Source organism: Lissotriton vulgaris, chromosome 2_1 (genome assembly GCF_964263255.1).
Source record: "Lissotriton vulgaris chromosome 2_1, aLisVul1.2, whole genome shotgun sequence".
Classification (NCBI taxonomy): Eukaryota; Metazoa; Chordata; class Amphibia; order Caudata; family Salamandridae; genus Lissotriton; species Lissotriton vulgaris.
Window position 1 is genome coordinate 249,779,339 of NC_141687.1, and position 11,947 is coordinate 249,791,285.

An 11,947-nucleotide genomic window follows, 5' to 3' on the forward strand; every position below is an offset into this window, starting at 1 on the left:
TACGTCAAAGGTGCCACACAGGCGCATGCCCAACTCGACCGCAGATTCCGGTCCGTGATCATCTTGAACATGTTTAAGGACCGAAGACAGCACGGACATAGACGGGGTGCCGTAGCACCGAGCATAGACCACCGCAAAAGTCTTCCCCCAGGTCTCACAGTCAACGAGCTCAGGGGCCAAATCCTTCGGCAAACTAAGCGTAAGAATCCGGTGTTTTTCACCAGCTTCCAGCTGGTCAAATTTCTCGGCAAGCCAGAAAGGAAAATCATCCTTTTCCTGGGGCTTCTTGCCCATAACGGCATTGACCATGACAGGACTGATTTTCAAACCACCCTGCCCTGCCGGAAGCGCCGCACCCCCGGGGCTCCACCCGGAAGATTGCGGCCCATGTAATGCACTAAGGCTCTAATCACGGCAATCGCGACTACATGTAGTCGTCGTAGTTCAGCCACATTACAATTGCTGTGTAGAGGATGAGGAGTAAATCCAGCCAAAACAGGCCAACTTGCGCCTGGAATGGACAAAGGACCTAACCTCGGAGCGGTTAACGAATGGGGTAGGGCGCCACCAAACCAAACTCCATGCTGCCAAACATCAATAGGAACTTCCTGTGCTCTGTACGGAGTATACTCATTAGGTACAACAGTGGGAGTGTAAGTGTGGAATATGCCTGAATCGGCGTCCACTGCTGGAAATGTCACCCACGAATAAAAGAGTTCGTAAGGGTAAGCATGTTCCGCACTTACCACCATAATCACAGCCAAGCCCTCCAAAGGTACATTGTAAGCCCGCAGATGATCTCGCACCGCAATGAGACTATGCTGCGGAATGTCCACGGGTTGGGCCATTACAGCACAGGAATTAGAAAAAACAAAGTAAACTTTGTAGCACAACTGGGTAGTAATTCAAGGAAACCGTTTTAGAAAGAATCAAGCTTGAAAAGACCTATTTCAAAAATAGGTAGGTTTTTCCGACACCACCGTTTACCGGAAACGTCAGTGAAGGGGTTAAGGATTGAATGATATACTACTCGAGTGTCATGATATAAGGCCCCACTAGGGGCACCATGTAGCGGGAATTCCGTTCTCCTACAGAACTGTGCATAGAACCCTGGAACCTCGGTGAATTAGGATGGCCCAAAACTCACCTCAGTACCCAAAATCCCCTTACCGAGCTAGCTACAGTGTCTCATTGGTCATAACAAACTCCCAATGCTTAGACAGACCAGAACATGAACTTAGAGTACCTCAGGAATCGTGGAACACATGAACACTCTTTCGTTATATAATCATCAGAAACCAGAACGTGGAGTAAAAGAGGACACGTGCATGTTTGAAATATTTATTTACTAATGCAAGGTTCTCAAACGCAGTATCTTGTATAATACTAGCAAACATATTATAAGCAACAAAGTTATCAGCATAGTTATTAGTCCATAAAAGGCGAATGGTGAGAGCATACTAATATGCTGAAATGAATAGAAATTAACAAAGTCTAATTCACACCCTACCTATTTAGCATAGTATTTTATATCTATGAAGGTCTCATTTGGGTTTTAGCAGGGCGGGCCCATACCTTAAAATCTCAGTGGCAGGAGGATCACATCACCTTCCACCAGCTCTCTGCATGCGAAGCACATCAAGTGTGTTTTTGTGCGTTCAGCACAACAATATAAACCTCATCTAGAGCCAGATTTTGGCAGCAGCATGTGTGTTATGTCTATAAGGGTGCGAAGATCAGACCTTACAACAACACTGGGTTAAGCTATCCGTGTAGCCTTCAGCACTCACTGTGCAGACAGAGTGCAGAACAAAACTGATATCAGAGCAATAACATATTATTTCTCTAGTAAATCACAAAGCTCTTCTGGATTGAAAGCTAAAACAACAATTATGTGTCGTGTGCAAAAGTGAAGCAAGAATGAAAACGGCGTGCAAGCATTTAATAAACCCATGCTAACTTAACACAGTATGTAGAAAAGAAGTAGCTATATGTGGACGATGGCAATTCCTCCTCCTACTCCGTTGGTGCGGTCTCTGCTGGAGATCTTGTAGCCTTCCGGGACGGCTTTGGCGATGTCGGGTGCTGAGGCGGGGTTCAGCCAGGTCTCCATCAGGAAGGCGATGTCTGGGGCGGTTGAGTCGAGGAGGTCCCAGAGTTCGACGGCGTGTTTGCGGCAGAGCGAGTATTGAGGAGGATGCATCTTAGGTAGTTGGGTTCGTTGGTAGGTGGTTTTATGGGTTGGATGCTGGTGAAGCTGCAGTTCCAGCAGGTGAAGGGCCCTTGGGTGCGCTTCAGGGTGGCCCGGTAGTAGGTGTGTTCTCGTCCGGGGTTGAGTGCGTGAAGGGTGCTGGCATCGTAGTGCAGTTGGATGCTGTGGTGTCTTCGGGGGTCCAGGGGTTCTGGCGCTGGGCACGGTCCAGGCGCGGACGGGCACAGACGGGCTTGCCTTTGGCGCACCTTCAGCACGCCAGCGGCGTGCCCGCTGCGCAGCCGTGTGGCGGCCGCCAGAAGAAGGGGAGGTGGGAGGGAGGAGCAACTGGGTGGGGGGGACGGGCGAATTGGAGCTGGGGGGTGGGGCTGCAGGGGATGCAGCGGCGGGAAGTGGGACTGGTGAGGGAGACAGTATTAACAGGGGCAAGATACAAAGTAGAGAGGGACAGAGCAGTTCGGGGCCTACCAGGCAGGCCTCGAACTCTGCAGCAGCTAGGTGGAAGCACGGGTGCAGACTGGTGAAGCTACGCAGCGTGGGGAGCAACCTGCCTGGGTGCAGGGTCAAGGGTCGCTCTCACTGTCGGGTGGCGGCCGCCATAAGAAGGGGAGGTGGGAGGGAGGAGCAGCTGTGTGGAGGGCGAATGGGATTGGGGGGCGGGGCCGCAGGGGATGCAGCGGCAGGAAGCTGCACTGGCGAGGGGGCAGGGGGTGAGCGGGCGCGGGAGAAGGCAGGCACAGGCCGAGGCACAGGGCACAAAAAACAGTAATTGAGGAGAGAATTAAACAATTTTAACGGGCACAGGATGCAAAATAGCGAGGGACAGAGCGCAGAAACCGGTAATTAAAGGGGTAATAAGACAATATTGACGGGCACAAGATACAAAACAAAACAGGGAAAACAAGTGGAACAGAGGGCAGAAGGGCACAAAAACGAGTGGAACAGAGGGCAGAAGAGCACAAAACGAGTGGAACAGAGGGCAGAAGAGCACAAAAAACACGTGGAACAGATGGCAGATGAGCACAACAAAAGGAGTGGAACAGAGGGCAGAAGAGCACAAAAAACAAGTGGAACAGAAGGCAGAAGAGCACAAAAACAAGTGGAACAGAGGGCAGAAGAGCACAAAAAATGAGTGGAACAGAGGGCAGAAAGGCACAAAAAACGAGGGACAAGCGAGTGGAACAGAGGGCAGAAAGGCACAAAAACAAGGGGAAAAAACAATTAAAGGGGTAATAAGACAATATTGACGGGCACAAGATACAAAACAAAACAGGGAAAACGAGTGGAACAGAGGGCAGAAAGGCACAAAAAACGAGTGGAACAGTGGGCAGAAGAGCACAAAAACAAGTGGAACAGAGGGCAGAAGAGCACAAAAAACGAGTGAAACAGAAGGCAGAAAGGCACAAAAAACGATGGACAAGCGAGTGGAACAGAGGGCAGAAAGGCAGAAAAAAATGAGGGGAAAAAAAAACGAGTGGAGCAGAGGGCATAAAGACACAAAAAACAGTAGATGAGGAGAGAATTTAAGTAATTTTAACAGGCACAAGATACAAAGCAGAGAGGGACAGAGGAGATCGGTGCCTACCAGGTGGGTCTCGAACTCAGCAGCAGCTAGGTGGAAGCACAGGCGCAGACCGGTGGAGCTACGCGGCGAACGACCTGCCTGAATGCAGGGTCACAGGTCGCCCAAGGTTTTTTTCTAAAGTTTCTTTTTGCATTTTAAGGTCTCGCAGCGAGAGGAGTAGCAATCTATTTCTCGAGTAAACTTCCCTGGGAATGTTTGCAAGTGCATAGGGATACACACGAGAGATGGATTTGGGTGGTAACTAGGTTACACAGGAAAACATTGAATTTTATAAATTACTACGGCCCTGTCTTGGATGATATTGTACACCTGGTCCAAATCAATGATTTATTGATAGAAGCTCCCGGGCAGGTTGATTATTGGAGGGGATTTTTATTTTATACTGGATGTAAGGAAAGATACTTCGAACAAAAACAAAAAACAACTAAAACCAAATACAAAAAAATTAGTGGAAATAATCAGACAAGAATACCAACTGGTAGATCCCTGGCGGGAAATCAATCCAGATAAGGAATTCTATACCTGCTATTCCCACCGTTTTCGAATGGCATCCCGAATACATTTTTTTCTTACCTCCAGATCCCTCCAGATTCAAGAGGCTGGCATAGGATGTAACCGTTTTTCAAATCATGCTTATGCTGGGGTAGAAATGGTGCTCGGGGGAGGAAGTAGGGAACGGCCCAGGTGGCAGCTGGATCGTCTCCTTTTGCAAGACGAGATTGGGTAAAAAGGTTCAGAGAGTGGATCCTGTAATATTTTCAGATCAACGAGAATACGGCAGCCCCCTTCTCAGTGTGGGAGGGGGTTTAAGGTAGCACCCCCCAGGCAGATAATAGCCTTTACGGATGCCCAGTCGAATACCCGGAGGGCTAAGATAGCTAAATTGCAAGCTAAGGAATATGACCAGGACCAGGAATATGCTCTTCAACTTCAGCTTCTTCCAAATCAATACGAGCAGGCAGGAACAGTGTTGAGGGATTTTTTCATTTTAGAAGAGGTCTGCAACTCACAAATATTTCAACAATGGGCCTATGAAGAAAGCCAGCTAATTTGCAAATTCTACAAGGAAAAAGCAAGAATCAGCCATAATATCTAAGGTTTTAGAGAAGTAGGTAATGGCAGCAATATCCCTCAGATTTTTGTTCTCGACTTTCGCCAGCATCACTCTACTGAAGATTTAGTGGAGGAGGAGATGATCCAAGAGTATTTCATAAATATGAATGTTCCCAAATTGTCAGATAACCGGATCAGTGAACTGGGTTCGGAAGTGGAAGCCGCTGCGATCTCGGTAGCCATTAAAACAACAGCTGGGGGAAAAGCTTGTGGGCAGGAATGGCTTCCCTATCAAGTTTTATAAAGTTTTTTCAAAGGAATTAATTATCCCCTTAAAAAATTTATTTAACTTTGTTAAAAATGGTGGTGCTGTTCCAGCAGATTTTAAAGAAGCAATAATTGTCTCCTTTGTTAAAAAACACAAAAGCCCGGTAGATGTGAATTCATATAGGCCCATTAGTCTTCTGAATTCAGACTATAAAATTCTGATGAAAGTATGGGCAGAACGTTTTTTACTTGCCGCTCAAGAGATAATCCGTAGAGATCAGACTGGTTTCATAGCAAGTAGATCAATGGCAGCCAATACTCAGTTTTTAATACATACTTTGGATTATTTTAACACAAATTTTATTCCTATTCTGGCAAGTATTGTAATGGTCGATGCAGAGAAAGCTTTTGACCTTGCGAATTGGAGAACCCTGTTTGTTACCCATGGTCGGTTTGGGTTTCCTGCCCAGGTAGTTAATATGCTACGCAATATCTACCAGGGGGCCACAGCTCTGTTAGTAATAAATTCAAGTCATGCAGGAACCATAAAAATAAACAGTGGAACCTGGCAGGGATGTCCGCTTTCGCCATTGCTCTTGACCTTTTTTATAGAGCCTTTGGTAATCAAAATACGAAACAATGTTGCTATTCAACCTCCGATCCCTGGCATGGGCAAGTTAAAACTTTTTGCAGATTACATTATTTTATACCTGACTCCCGATAGAGAATTTTGAAATAGTTTTAAGGGAATTTTTGATCTTCAAACAAATAGGTGGGTATAAAATAAATGCCAATAAAACCGAGGTTCTTGCCCTCAATGTAGATCTGAATTCTTTTCCATCTTGCTTGAAAACACAAGCGACTAAGTCTGACCCTATAAGATATCTCGGGATATTTGTATCGAACTAGTACCAACAGCTATTCGAATTGAACTACTTACCAATGAAGGACAAGATTAAGAAGCTCTTGGAACAATGGATATTACTCCCTCTATCGATAGTGGGTAGAGTTTCATTGAACAAAATTTCCATACTACCATTGTTTATTTTTCTGTTCACTAATGTCCCGATCAAGGGAAATTGACACCCTACTTGGGGCAAGAAAGCTCCAAGGGTCAAATTGACCGTGGTGCAATTACCTATAGTACAAAGGGGTTTAGCGCTGCCACATTTGAGAACATACTATGAGGCCGCTTATTTAGATTTAGTGTCCGGCTTGATAGGATCTAAATGTACCAGCGACAGCTTTTTTATAGATAAAATGACGCAAGAAATTGGATCACTAACTCAAGTGTATTTAAAAACTTCCAAACTCCTCAAAAAACACAATACAAGACATTAAAAGATAATTTTTTTAGACTTCAGTCCTTTTTTAGAAAGATGGGCTCTTCGGGCCACCAGTATCTAAAACTGAGAGAATGTACCACATCTGTGGTTGGATGGTTGAGGGTGGTGCCACGGATGATATTACATTGACCACAGTTCATGCATGGGATAGTGCCGGTGTAAATTGTATTTGATTCTCGTGGTTAGTTTTAGTCCGACTACGCTTGTCACCTTTTTAATCACAGACGATTTTGATGTCTGACAATCTCAATTGCACACCCAGCTTTACTCAGCATTACCTTACACGTTATTCAACTCATATCACCACACCACTCCAAGATGGCCACCACAAATAGCCCATGCTACCCCAAACATCACGATATCATAGCGTTTTACATTACTTTTAATATTTTGTTGCTCGTTTACCTATGCAACATCATGTTTTCATCCTTGTTTACGACACAAGCACTGTATATGACATTATCTACATACACATATAGTGCGCCACCAGTACACATCTTACGATGTTTCACTTCCGGGTTATCTCTATAGAAACATACAACAGGACATTACGCGCATGCGTCGCGTCTCCATATAGCTTCTACCGTGAATAGACGAACAACACTCACCAAGAGCATCGGTAAGACCGCCGGCCAGGAATATATTGACTATAGACACGAGCATGGAGAAGTTTAAATAATGCATGTATTGTGGATAAATTAACCTGCGCACTTATTTAAGCTCAGACCGCGAAAAGATCACTCATACTCCCAGGACACGGGCACGAGTATATATATTCTTTACGTCACTGCATGCGTTTACTGTGCTTACAACAATGGCTCTTTAGTGAAAATAACCATAGGGCATGAGATTTTCGGCACTCGCCCAACAATGTCATTCACTCTAATTCTGAAATCAGTCACCCGGATTAATCTCACACCTTTGATCACATCGTAAGACAACCATCTATTCATATTAATTTCTTACCAACCCTCACCTAGAAGCATGATTAAGTCACTCATATACACGTCTTTTATCGATTAATTAGGCATGATCACAACATATGTATTCACTTAGCCACTCTTTATTAAGTACCCGCAGGCCTACTTTCTCATCATTGATACACTTCTTCTATTCTCTAATCTTTTATTATAGATTACATATTTCCCCTGATGAAGTGCCCCGGCATGAAATGCATAGGGTTCTGGAATACACACCTTAACAATTGTTTGGATCGTACAAACCATAATGAGGATGAAATATCCATTATGAGAAAAAAAGATGGAAATACTGAGCTGTGATGTAACAGTTAAAAAGATGAAATATTTGTGAAAGATGAATAAACAAAGTTAAACTCAATTCTTTTGGATTCACATTTGTTTACACCGAACTTTATATATTGAAGATTTCCAATTCTCCCAAAGGAGTTCAGTTGGGCCCACTGTTAAGCCTAACAGTGTAAACACAGTTCACAACTTACAACTCCCATAGGTCAGAGGAAGCAACCCACCAGCACCCAAGCATCAAACACCGCTAGAAGACAACAGGAAAACAATTTGAAAAGGATTATCCACAGAGTGCCACACAACCAATTCATTCTGATTCAACTTCAGAAGCACCAGCACTTTTCTAGTTGTTGCACTTTATAGAATGATGTATTCTGTTTTATTAGTTAACGATGTTATTAGCCGCTACAGCCATATTTTTTCTTTTTAATAAGACGTAGTTATGACGACTTTAGGTGATAAGAAGGAACTAGCCCTTTATTGGTATTGCACTTTAGATGCACGAGTAGCTTTCTTCAGTGCAGCTGCTTGATAACATAAATTTGCACATTGTTAATTTGTGAATGAGTATATGACTAGCTGCTACACCTATAGCTTTTTTCTTTATTGTGTATTGAGAGGTTGTCGTTTCAGTTTTTGTACAAACTGGTTTTAATAATGATTTTAAATATGCTATGTATTTCATGAACCTAATGCTCTGCTCAATAAAAAATAATTAAAAAAAAAATGGTTGGCAATGTTGCTAGCTTTGGTAACCAACTCACTAGCAACCCAGATCAAAATAAAGACCTAGAAAAATTAAAGGTACTAAAGAAAAAAAGTAAAAGGATTGAGCTGCACAGCAAATGTATGCTAGAATACCTCTGTGCTGGAGTAATACCACAAGGGTTAGCAGTGAAAAACATCCCTGGCCTATGTATACAAATAAAACAGTTTTTATAAAAATGGGCCATGATCGCCACTAGATGTCCAAGAGATGCTGATAGTATAAACAGCATGAGAAATGCTACAACAACTCGTGGCTGAGATTTTAGAATTAGAAAATAAAATAAAAAACAACACAGCCATTGATGATGCAAAGAAAAAACTAGAAGACATAGAAGCAGATCTAAAGTCGTACACAGAATACTTGAACAAACGAAAGTCAGAAAAACTGAAAAAAGATATAAGATTCACAAGTAAGGAAAACACTTACCCATATTTGTCAGCTAACTTTTATACAGAGGTAGATGAACAACAACAAAACCCACCTATATACAGGCAATATGGTAGAAAAGTAACAACTTTCTCAGACACATCAGATCCTGACAATGACGGCGAGCAATTTGATACCAGAAATGGACGATATACAAATAGAAGTTATCAGCACAATCTTTTTTAGGCAGAAGTAACCTAAGAAGAGGGAACTGGCGACCACAATACCAACCCCGTTACAGGGTCAATCAACAAGCCATCCAAAATCAGTACCTGGTAACGCGCAATGCGCAGTACTGGAGAGAATTGCAGAAATACCAGTATTCAACCTGAGCGCATCCAATATAACAGAAGCCTCAATGTTCACTACTATCTAAAGGGTTAACGTTCACCCCCCACTCTGGAATCAATACATTTGAATTGTTCCCAGACTTTATGGCATTTTTCCAAAAAGCAGACTTAAGATCTTTTTTGCCCAACAAATACCCAGAATTACGGACAATAATAGGTAAGATTTGTCATCTAAATCTACCTTTACCCTCACCTCTGAACAAATACCTCCAAAGTTCATAATTTTTCAACAAGTAGTATACCAAAAGCTGACTTCCGCAACTAAATTTGTACCCAATACACCGTACGACCTAAATAGAGAAGAACACCAAGCCCTCCTCAACCTAAAAACTACGACTGAAATCACTGTAAAAAGTTGTGACAAGGGAGGCGGGATTGTCGTAATAGACACCCCAGTATATATATCCAAAATGGAAGAGATGTTGAATGACACTAAATTTTATACCAAAATAAATGTCACCCCTACAAGCAACATTAAAACTAAAATTTAGAGGCTTATGAATAAAGCCCTAGATGAAGGGTATATATGTGACAAAGAGTACGACCACCTAAATGTTAAGACACCTAGAACGGTGAGCATGTACAGGGTACCTAAAATAAAAAAAAAAAGCGAAACCAATCCCCTGTACAAACCTATAGTTAAAACCATAGGATCTATAACTAAACTATTATCCAAATATTTAGATGCCATCTTGCGCCCACATATACATAAAACAGCAGCATATATGCAGGATACAAGACACATGATAAATCTGGTGGAAGGTATACCCTTCCGCCCAGAGCAACAATACCTTGTAGATAGTCTTTACAGCAATATACCTATTCCGGGAGCTTTACAAGCTGTAGAATGGTTTATGGAACAAATGAATATAGACGGCAACCACACATTTATTGTGAAATGCCGGAAAATTGTTCTGGAAGAGAATGGATAAGAATTTAACGGCCAAATATATAAACAAGTAAAAGGTGTAAGAATGGGCGCATCTTGCACACCAACAGTAGCCAATATATATATGGCCTAATTCGAAAATACATACATTTACAATGAAATAGCCCCATTTTTTTAAACGGTACTAAAATGGTCCCGTTTTAGAGACGATATTTTTTTCATATGGGCAGACAGTACAGATGTCCTACAAGAGTTTTTAGCCTGGCTAAACTTATGTGATAGCAACATTCATTTCATATCCACATGCAGTGCATCCCACATAGAATTATTAGTCATCAATATCAAAAACGTGAATGACCAACTAGCAGTAGTCTTATATACCAAACCCACGACTCGCAATACACTTTTACATACAGTCTCCCGCACTACGGAAGCACACCACACACTGCTTCTGAATACAGATAGCCATTCAAGACGGATGTACCCGCCCGTTTTGCTTTTCCTTTGAGATCCATCACCCCTTCTCTTCTATTTTAGCCGTGAATGCCGGGTTGGAATTATCACCAGCCTTACAATAATGGTTTACTCTTACCGCCCACAGCCTTTGGCTTGCTAGACGAAACACGTGTCGGCTGGTTTTCTGTGTTGATATCACCCTTCCAGAACAGGAAGGTTTAATACATCTGAAAGAAGCTTTCCACTTGTGTCTACCTTGTCTCATTACCTAAGACTGACGCTCCTTTTTCTTTGTTCATCCAAAAGCATATACATTTGTTTGATTTACTCATTATAACATGTGCACAGGACTGGTGTTGACACTTTTACATTATGACAGTTACCACCCACCAACACAAAAAAATAGTATCCTTTTTGGACAATTTTTAAGAGTGCGCCGCTACTGTACTAGTCTCACAGACTTTGATGAAAAGGCAGTAATAATGAAAGAATTATTTTTAGCACGAGGATACCCCCACAAGCTGGTAAGAAATTCCTATGAAAGAGCTAGATTTTTTGACAGACAACATCTGTTAAATCATAAAAGAGAAAAAAACAGTTCAGAGCTAGTGTTCGTCCCACGACACTCTATGCTGAATGAACAGATACGGCGCACAGTGTGTAACAACTGGCATATCTTGAATGCCAATAAAGACAATCAAGAAAAAATCTCCAAACCGTTATTGTCAGGAATCACCGGGTAGCCACTGTAGCTTCCTCAAGACAACAATTCAGTTTCCCGGCAATGTGCCGTTTTACACGGGCTAATGTCTGGTTCCCTTGCTCCTCTGGGAAGCTTAGAAATTCTAGGGGAAATCTGGAATACTAAACTGAAAACTGCTTAAGATTGTAAATAGTTCACCTCCCTAAGATGGCCGCGCAATGTCCCCGTTAAGACCAACCTGGGTGGTGCGCCCTCTAGTGGGTATCGAGAAGTCGCGCACTTCTAACTGCGCACTTCAACAAAGATATTCGTTCGAGCAGCTGTTCCTTGCCGCCGCTCCGCGTCAGAAATTCATGACGGGAGTAGTCGGAGTGAGGAATAGTAGAGAGTTTAGAGGTAGTAGCAGAGTATCTCAGAGACTTTATTGAGAACAGTTTATTTCCCGCATTGCGCTCTCACAGTGCGCTCTCACAGTCCAGAGAGGTGTCAGCGTTTTGACTGGGTCTCAGTGGTACAGCATTCTGACTGCCCTACATTCTGAAGGGGCAAGGGGTTGTACGGCAAGCACGGCATAGCAGGTTCCAGAGAAATTCCTGAATCCTGTAAAGCTCAACTACAGGAAGAAG